The following is a 10939-nucleotide window of genomic DNA, read 5'->3' as shown; positions in this document are numbered from 1 at the left end:
TTAATAAACATAATTAACCAAATTATCCATATAAGTATAATTCATGTATCGCACTGTTAACTACAATAAACCAAAGTATGAAAAGATAACAAGAAGTTTATTTAGAGAGATAATTTTTTTTGTCAATTGTGTTACTTGTTGTTCAAGTACAACTCTGAGTAAGAATTATAATGGATATCACAAATATAGATAGTATAATTTGTTACCTATCTCATTAGAAAAAAATATATGATATTTGTGCTTTATCATATACAGATGAGTAAAAAAAAACTGCTTATTTGTATAGATCGATATTAATTAAACGGATATTTGGCGAATTTTAAAAGTTTGTGATTATCGGTGAATTTTATCTTTAAAATCTTAAATTATTTATATACAAGAAATATTATCTTTTACAAATAAATAGAATTTTCCTCTCTTTTGTCCATTAAAAACGTATTTTCATATTAAAAAAATATTAATACATAAAAACATTAATATATTAATACATTAACAAAAGATATATCACAAAATTTTCAATCATAAGAAATATTGAGTTCAGATCTCCTCCATTTTTTAGCCTTCATTTCTTGTCAAGTTTGTTCTTTAGATGAGTGACACGTGACAACTAAAATTTCAATGGTTGAGATTTTATAAAATACAAAAAATCTGTTTTAATTAATTAAAATAAAAACATAAAAACACATCAGAAACATAAAATCCCTTTTCCTTCCTCCCTTCGCCCCTCCCATCGCAGGTACAACACCACCGCACCACTGCATAGCACCACCACACCGCTGCTGCTCCACTGCAATACTGTCGTACTGCTGCAACACACCGCATCGCTGCACTATTACAGCACCGCTACAGGTCTTTGTTCTCGTTGTCTCACCTTCGCTGCCACGCCTTCGTTGCCATGACTTGCCACACTATCATTTTTATTTTTATAGGTTCTTTGTTTCAACCAATTTGTAGCATTTTGATTCAATCTGTTTGGAAAAAATTAAAGACCTAATCGCACCAAAAATATCTAATTAAATTGTGATCAGTAGTTAACAAATCAAATTGAAAATTTGTGAACTGCCACAGTTTCATTCACAAGAAATCATTTTGGTTTAAAAGATATGGTTAAGTTTGTGAAATGAAGTGAGAAATTACTATAATGGTAGTTCTTAATATCTTAATTGCTTTTTATCTGTGTGACAGGAACAATATCATAACAATTTGGAAAACTCAAACAGTTGAGGTTGGCACTGCATATGTGATGAAAAATATCATAACTTGGAAAATTGGTCCTCCATAATTTCCAAAGGGAGAGTATGGAATTGGAATTAATCCAAACATTCTTGACACCTTGCCCTCTTGGCTCACATAAGCTGATCTTGCTTATTTTGTCTCCAAATTGAGAAAATAAGCTTCACTAAAGGATTGAACTAGTATAGAAACTTGAATTTTGTATTGCGCAATTTATGTAGACAATTGTATGGCACAATTTATGTTAACAATTGTAATTGAAATTTGAAATTAATATTCCTTTATGTGCTTTGTTTGAAATGATGATGCTTTTGAAATTGGTTCTTAATGACACTGTTTTCTCACTGATAAGAGAATTGGGAAGCATGAAACAACATGTTGGGATTTTTAGAAGGATTTCATAGGCTGCCTTGTCTCTGGAATGGCTTGAAGAATGCCCTGGTGAATTCAAATTGGTGGATTCATATCCAAAGCTCAATGGTGGAGGAAAATCACATCCTTAACTTGGAAAATCCATGGAAAGGATATTTATTTATTTAATTGTGCTGCAGGGGTTGAGATGTGAGACAGTGCACCAACTCTCCTCGAGGAATGAATTGGTCTTGCCAAGATGATGTGGTTTTAAAAGAGAAATACTTTGGTTTGCCATCCAAGGCTGGTTTGAAGCTCATAGTCACTCAAAAGTTTGTAATAGCAAACAACAACTAGTTTGTAATAGCAAGCAGCAACTAGCTCAAACTAACACCAAGTGATTGAACATAAAATTGCCTCCTAACAAAATATTAATCTATAGAACATGCCGCCTAACAAAAGTCTCATAAAAATTGTTTAAAAAAAATTGTGAAGTCTTAATGCATCAACTTGACTTAATTGTGTTGTTTGAGTTGTAGTTTGATGTTAAATTCCATTGTCAACTTGGCTTGATTGTCTTGATTGTGTCATTTGAGTTGTAGCTTGATGTTGAATTCCATTATCAACTTGGTTTGATTGTCTTGATTGTGTCATTTGAGTTGTAGCTTGATATTGAATTCCATTATCAACTTGGCTTGATTGTCTTGATTGTGTCATTTGAGTTGTAGCTTGATGTTGAATTCCATTATCAACTTGGCTTGATTGTGTCATTTGAGTTGTAGCTTAATGTTGAATTCTAGTGTCAATTTCACTTAAAAATTGGTTCCTATCTAATGGTTGCTGCACATTATAAGAGAAGTCAGATAAAGAATATTGTTAAAAAAATTGAATACATTGATGAAAAACATACCGGTAACAATTGCACTAAATTTTCTTGCGATTCTTTTTTTTGTTTGTGAGTATCTATTTCTCTTCCTAGCTAATTTCTCAACCCAAGACTTAGGTCTTTTTTATTCTAATATGAACAATTTCGCTTCTTTATGCCTTTTGCACAACCAAGAGTGTCCAAGTTGTTGTCAATTTCATCATTTGCAATTGATATAGATACATGAATCATTCTACTTGATTCCTCATTCACATAAATTTTTGCCAACATATCATCAATTATTTTATTGGACTCTTCATAAACTTTGGACAAAAATACGTAACTTTCATGAGATTCTGAAGCTCTGTTGGTCAATTTAATCATTCGAGGACATAATTCATTGTATCGCTTCATGAAATGGGCTTTTATGTCCAATTCAACATGTTTCACTTTCCAATCTTGGTTACTTCCCAACCTTGCATCTCTTGTCCATCGCTTTAATATATAATGTTGGGGAATTAACTTAATATTCATGGCATCTAAAACTTTCAAAGCATGATTGCATAAGATGCCATGTGTCTCAAATTTACGACAATCACAAGCAACTTTTTGATCCATAGGATTTCCCATTACTATCCTCTCTTTTGTTTTATCATAATTTGTAACAACATACAAACCTTCTTTCAAATCCTTTATGCAAGTGTCTTGATATTCCTCATATTCCTCTTGAAATTCCTCAAAAAAATTTGGAGTGTAAACATTTCCGGCTTGTACAAGCATACGAGCCTTCTTCATTTTCAATCTAGGTAGTTTATGTCTTGACTCAAAATCAGCTTCTGACTCATTGTTTCTTTTTCCATTTACAACCCTTTTAAAGTGTGTAAAAAATTGTACTAAATTTAAATCTGATTTCAAATGGTTTTTCAAGTCAGCATTAAAGCTCTCACTTAATTGAGTAGATCTCATACCTGCAGTGAATGTTTTCCGAACATAAGCCCATGCCCATTTTTCCTTCAATTGAAAAATCATATGTAGCCACGAATCTTTTGAAACATTATGCTCAACAAGTAAAGAATTCCATGCATTCAAAAATTCAGCCTCTTCTTCGTGTAGATCTATGCATGCTTCAAACTCTAAGCAAAATTGTGAACTCTTTTGATATAGATGATTTACATGCTTTAGAGCATTTTGTCTTATATGCCAAGTGCACAATCCATGAAATGTTTCTGGCACAACTAAAGAAATAGCCTTAGCCATTGCAGCATCTTGATCTGTTAGAATGGTTTTTGGCTTTTCTCCACCCATTGCTTTGAGAAACGTTTCAAATAGCCACTGAAAAGAAGGAATCGTTTCATCATATAGCAATGCAGCCCCAAAAATGATTGTTTGCCTGTGATTATTAAGTCCAACAAAAACTCCCAATGGTCGATAATCCTTATTTGTCTTGTATGTAGTGTCAAAAGTGATGACATCTCCAAAGTACCCATAATCATTTATCATTTGTGCATCTGCCCAAAATATATTTGTTATTTGTTCATCAACATCCATTTGAAATTCATAAAAGAATGATGGATTTTCACTTTCTTGTTTGAAATACATTAATAATGCACCCACGTCACCATACTTTAGTGATTGCTTTCTTTTGGTTCGAAGATAATTCTTAAGGTCTTGTCTTGTAAAACCAACAGTCTCTATTCCACCGACTTGCTTTGACATATATTCATGAAAATCTTTGTCTCAATCCAGAATCATCTGCCAATATGATTTGTGATGCTTGTACCTCAGATATGTGTCGATGAGAACGAATCATATGAACATACTCTGGCAGTTGAAGAGGGTGGTTATGTTGAGCTACAAAGTCAACAACTTTATATTTCCCAATCTTCCGATCAAGTGAAATAACCATACGTGCTTTACATCCTGTTCTAGTTTCTGCTCTATGCTCCCCTACTGGGTGACCTCGTTTGTCAACACCTCGAATACCCTCTTTGAAGCATGTGAATCTTCTCGAAGTCAAAATCCCGTCTTTTTTGCTTTTATTTGCATATTCTCGACGAATACCAAATCCAATTCTTTTACTGTATTCATTATAAAATTCATAAGCCGTCGCCTCAGATTCAAACTTCATTTCCATGTGTGGTTGGCTATTGTCATTACTTTCTGGCACAATTTTGTCATGGATGTTGTTCACCCATTTATCTACACAGTCAACCAGTGGATTTGATGATGGATTCATGTTTTCTGAGAATGAATGGAGTTATCCTATTAATATTATTTTGTAAATATGTTGATGTAATGAGAACCACAGGGGAAGAACTATAGAAATAAAAAAGACACGGTAAAAAGATTGTAAAAGTTTCGACAAAATCAACAACAATGACTTGTAAGATCAAAAGAGAAGAGATTATTTGAACAAACACCTGTAGTAATATTGCAGTGGAGCGATGGTGTTGCAACTGTGTGGCAGTGCTGCGGTGGTGCTGCAACTGTGTGGCGGTGCTGCGGTGGAGCGACACCGACACGACGAAGAGACAGAGAGGCGACGAAATTCCAGTACATAACCAAATTGCTCAATTCCAGTACAAAATCAATTTGATTGAATCAAAATTCCTTTCTATTTTCATGGCAACGACATATTGTCTTTGAAAACATTAGCAAGAACTTGTAAAAGTTTTGGCAAAATAAAAAAGACATGATAAAATAGTTGTAAAAGATTTGGCAAAATTAATAAGAATTTGTAAGATCAAAAGAGAAGAAATTATTTAAACAAAGACCTGTAGTAATATTTTAGTGGAGCGGCGGTGCTGCAACGGTGCGACGGTGATGTAGCAGTGCAGAATGTTGCAGCGATAAAACAATGGAGCGATGCCGGCACGACGAAGAGACAAAGAGGCAAGCCACACGAGGACGAAAGGTGAACGTGCGATGGGTGGGGAGACGAAAGGAGGAAGTGCGATAGGAGGGGCGGCAAAGGGAGGAAGGAAAAAGGGTTTTATGTTTCTGATGTGTTTTTATGTTTTTATTTTAATTAATTAAAACAGATTTTTTGTATTTGATAAAATCTCAACCATTGAAATTTTAGTTGCCACGTGTCACTCATCTAAAGAACAAACTTGACAAGAAATGAAGGCTAAAAAATGGAGGAGATCTGAACTCAGAAATATTATTGTATTAACACATAAACAAATGGAGGGACAGATCTAGAAATCTATCCGACAAGGGGCCAAAAAACTTAATTGATAAATATTTATATAAAATTAATATAATATTAAATAATATATATGTATATTCAATATAATATAAGTAAATTTTATGTTGCAGTAAGTCTTGTATCATGCACAAATTTAATTTTTGGATTAATAAGTTTTATTATTGAATAAAATGAAAATATAATAGTTAAGTAATGATGATTTATAAGTACAATAATATGATTACATACATATGTTTATTTTATGCAAAATACATCATGCGATCTTTTAAGTTATACGAAAATAATATATTAGTTATTTATCTTTTTTTTTATAACAAACTAATTTTTATCTTTCTTTTAGTGTCAAGTTTGTTATATACGTTTGTAAATATTTACACCAATGATCTTAATTTCAAACCAGCAAAATTAAAATCTAAAATGTTCTCAACTTTTTCAATAAACTCTTGTAATTCTTAAAAGGTTCTGATTGCAGTAATCATATGAACTTATATCCCTAATCAAATTTTAGAAAAATAATTAAACAAAAGATAATTGGAGTGAAATAGATTTTAGGGTTTTTTGAAATTAAATGCAAAGTTCTCTCAATCTATAATATGAAATCACATGAAAATTTGTTATGTTGTTCTATATATGATTGATAACAAAACTCATAATACAACTTTAAAAATCTCTAATTTAAAATGATTGAAATGAGGTTATGACTAAATATAGTTCAACATTATAACTTTTAAAAACATAAAGTAATAACTTGATAAATAAAAAATTAAATGATCAATTTGATATTTTCGTATAACTTAAAGGATTATGTTCGACGTCTGTCCTAAGCAAATGCCTTAGTAATTTTATTAGAGCATATTTGACTTTTCATTTGCAACTCTAAATGTAATTTTGTAATGGAATAATGAGTTGACATTATATATGCTTGAATTCTCTTGAAAATTAATTTTACAAACTTAGTTTACTCCAAATCCACATTTAGCTAAAAATAATATAATGGGTACTTTTGAATTGCTCATTTCACGGTTAGAAATATAAAAAAAATTAAAAAAAAATAAAATAAAACTTTTTATCCATTTTATCATTATCGACATAATTCACGTTATATTATAATAAAATATTTATATTTTTTTTTAATAAATACAGATTTAAAAGTACATTTGATTACGTTAGAGAAAATTTAATTTTAATTAAAAGTATGTTTACAAAATAAAATTTACTCAAAAGTACATTTGCAAACGTTAATTCAAATACATATTTAATTTATGAAAGGATACCAAAATATATGGATACAAATACTATTTATTCGTTTTCGTATCCATTAACAAACCGATAATCTAAATATACATTAACTTTTATCTACATACACCTATTAAGTTATTATTTTCGTGCTCGTTGCGATTTTTATTTTTTTTGCAGATATTCGTTGACTTATTTTTGCTATTCATTGAACTGTCTGCAGATAATTCTTGTCAGTTTTCGTTGTATACCCTTATATCTTTTGTGTTGGTATGTGATTTATGTTTAGTTTACCTTTAAAACGATATCTATATGGTTTGTTAGGCTTGATATATTCTCAATCCGTTGTACTTATAGTTGCTTTTAAAGTTTTACATACGAGTCTAGTCTTAGATATATTCTCATCTATATACTAAGTGTGAAATGTGTGTGCTCATGCTTTTTTTCATTTGGCTAAATACTACTTGTGGTCCCTTAACTTAATTTCAGTTAACGTTTTAGTCCCTTTTTTGTTTCTTTTCGATTTGGTCATTTATTTATTTTTAAGTGAAAATTTGATCTTTTATGTTTTAAAATGTTAACAATGTTATTCTTATTTTTCTTTTGCAAAATTTCATCAAAAATTTCAAATAAAACTCATAAAATTAATTATCATTCTCAATATAATGCAATTTCATCAAATTCATAACTTAAATCTTTAAATAAACTCATATTTTTATCTCTAACAATATCAAATAAAGAATGACAAATATGCGTTTATTTGAATATTTGAGTTACGAATTTGATAAAATTTGTATTATATTAAAAAATATAATTAATTTTATGGGTTTTTTTTGAAAATTTTGATTTTTTTTTTTGAATTTTTGTAAAAAAATGAATAACATTGTTGACATTTTAAAACATAAAAGATCAAATTGTCATTTAAAATTAAAATAAATTATCAATAAAATAACAAATTAAAATGTTAATTAAAATTCAATTAAAAAATCACAGATGATATTTAGTCTTTTCATTTTAACATAAAAAAAAATAAAAAAATAACAGTGTGCTCATCGTGATAAGGAAATATGGGAAGCAAAATTTTATATTGACCTTGATCAGAAACACAAGTAGTGTTGTACCAAAAATAGAGAAAGAAACGCAGGTAGTGAAACGTGATTTGAAGCCATCCTATGCAAAACGCACAAAAACGTAGTATTATGCTGTAATTTGACACCGCCTTTTATAACACGTACTACATCACGAAAATATCTTGAATTTACATTGCTGCCAAATAAATAATTCAAACTTAAAATTTCTTAATTTTTATAAAATTTTAAAAATATCTAATAATTCATTTCATTAAAAAAAAAACACTTCAATTCAATGTATAATATATATATTTTTTTTTTTAAATAAAATATGCGTTGATTATAAAATGTTAATAATTTTTTATATGAATAATGATTAAGATGATATAGAAATAATCAATGATATTAGATAAATAAAGTTCAATGTTTACAAAGAATTATTATTAAATAGAGTAATATAAAGACTTACTTCTAGCGTAAGTTGTAAGTTCATGGGGACAACGTTGCCCCGTTTGATAAAAATTGAATATATGGATAATTTTATAAAGTTTTATTTATATTTTAAAAAGTATATTTTGAGTTGAATTGAATTTATTGAATGAAATAGTAAATACTTTAAAGTTTTCAATTTTTTTTACAAATTTACAAATTTATTGTATTCAATAATTAAGAACTATTAATTAATAGTTATATCGGCAAAATTTATAAAAGTTACTATGCAAGTAAGTTCATTTTCACCCTATACATTTGTTTTGTCACAAAAATATTATTAACAATTTTATATGTTAATTATCCAAAAAAAGAAAATAAATGTAAATAAAGAAATAAGTTGTATTTTCATTCAATGGTTTTTATTTCATTTTAATAAAATAATAGATAATTAAACAAATAATTTTTTTTTTATTTTAATAATAAAAATTCCATTTTCATTTTTCCTTCTAATTAAGACAAAAATATCTATATAAATTTTACCATATTTTAATTCTCTTTATTTTTCTTTTACCACAATATGGTGTGCAAACATCATTGATAAATAACCAAATTACCTTAAGTATCTTGTCAGAGAAGTTGTATCTCTGACCAGTGTATAAAAATATTAAAAAAAAAAATAATTAGAGTTTGATAGTGACACACATTGTTTATATTATAATTATTTATTAATATAATTTTAAATGTAATTATCATAAAAAATTAAATATTTTTAATTATTTAACTACTATAGTTTATTGATGAGAGTGCAAAAAATCTGAATTAAATAAAAAAATTAACACCTATAGGTTATGTTATATGTATATAACATAATAATCTTGTTGAATTGTTGTGCTTAATTGAACATAATCTGATGGGACAAACAACGCTATCTGGCTAAGGTCATCATTTTCTTCTCTCACATATTTCTTCTGTGTTTAGACTTTCTTTCTCTCTTCTTGTGTGTGTGATTGAGTTGCAAAATGAGTCCCTCTATTCAAAAGGATTTACCAAAGAGAAGAGAGAAGAGTATTCAAAAGAGAGTTTGTCGTTACTGTAATTTAGTATTCAATGGTGGAAGAGCCCTAGGTGGCCATATCAAAATACATCTCAGGAAGAAAAAGAAAACCGATTTCTTTCCCAAGAAAACTTGTCCCATAAAACCGTCAACTCTCAAACCTAACAACAAGACTTCAAATCATCAATCAAAACAAGGTGTTTCTGGTTCAGGTTCAGGTTCAGGTTCAGGTTCAGGTACAGGTCTTAGTCGTAGTCGTGAGGTGGTTGATCTGACTAAATATTTATCTGGATTACAATGGGGTGTTCGTGGTAGAGGGGAAGACATAATTGATCTAATGAAATACTTTCGTGGGAGAGGATGGGGATTAAAGAAATTAAGAGGAAGTAACGAAGGAAATAAACCAGCTGAAATTCCTCTTGTGAGGGGTAATGCACACAGGATTAAAAGGACAAGAGGAGTTTATATGTGCACTATTTGCAACATGAATTTGGTCACATTTAGTGCAGTTCTTGCTCATATAAGAAGACCAAATGAATCTTCTGAATCTGATACAACAGTTGATATGCCATTGTTGAGAGGTGAACAAGCTAGAGAAGAACGAGAAGTCCAAAGTGCTGCTCAAGGATCGGCTGTTGTTGAAGACAGGCAAGATGTAATTGAACAACTTTCGGATTTGATTGACCAAGATCAAGCTACCATTGATGAAGGTATTTTTATTTTCTTCAATTGTTTATTCTCTCAATTAGTGCCTGCCAAAAGGTTTAAGATTAAGTTTTTTCATTACATTAAACAAACAAACATTCTCCCCTTCTTTTAAAAATCTCCAACAAATAATCTTTAAATTGTTCAATGTCAAAATTATCAATTATTTTATTAACTTCATTCAGGCTTGAGATATGAAGGTTTTTTACTAAGTAAACTGTTTTTTAAGCCTAAGATATTTACTAATAGTTGATAAATTGGAGTATTAAAAAATCACATCTCTTGTAGATCTAGATATTTTGAGTACACTATTGCTGACTTTAATTTATCTTTGAGACAACCTTATTCTTCACATAAAATAACACTAATTACTCATTGACGAATACTAGTGAGAAGAACTGAACATATGACATATTGAAGTTGGTGCAGGTGGAGTGGGAGGAAAAGAGCTAGAAGTGCAGAGTTCTACTAAAGCATCCATGGTAGAGAAGAATTATGAAATTGCTCAAGTTGTAGATTCCATGGAATTTCATAACAAGGACCTAGATGATCAAGTAACAATGGAAGGTATGTGGTGTTTTGATTTTATTTATTTATTAAACAATACATATTTGTAGTGATGACAATGTTTTTGTTCCTCCTTTCAAACAAAGTGCTATTTTTGAAGTTGATGCAGATGAAATTACAAAGGGTGATGAAATGGTAGTGGGAGAAAATAATGCTTCTACAAATAACGTGAATCAAGAGATCTCAACTTCAAAGCCACACAAAATGCTAGATTT

At 29.5% G+C, this 10939-nt stretch overlaps 1 pseudogene; it reads right to left on the bottom strand.

Annotated features, from left to right (window-relative positions):
• Positions 1 to 4685, bottom strand: LOC101496922 (protein FAR1-RELATED SEQUENCE 5-like; annotated as a pseudogene).
• Between the last annotated feature and the right edge of the window lie 6254 nt (positions 4686 to 10939).

Source organism: Cicer arietinum, chromosome 7 (genome assembly GCF_000331145.2).
Source record: "Cicer arietinum cultivar CDC Frontier isolate Library 1 chromosome 7, Cicar.CDCFrontier_v2.0, whole genome shotgun sequence".
NCBI lineage: Eukaryota > Viridiplantae > Streptophyta > Magnoliopsida > Fabales > Fabaceae > Cicer > Cicer arietinum.
This window is presented reverse-complemented; position numbering and strand designations above follow the sequence as displayed.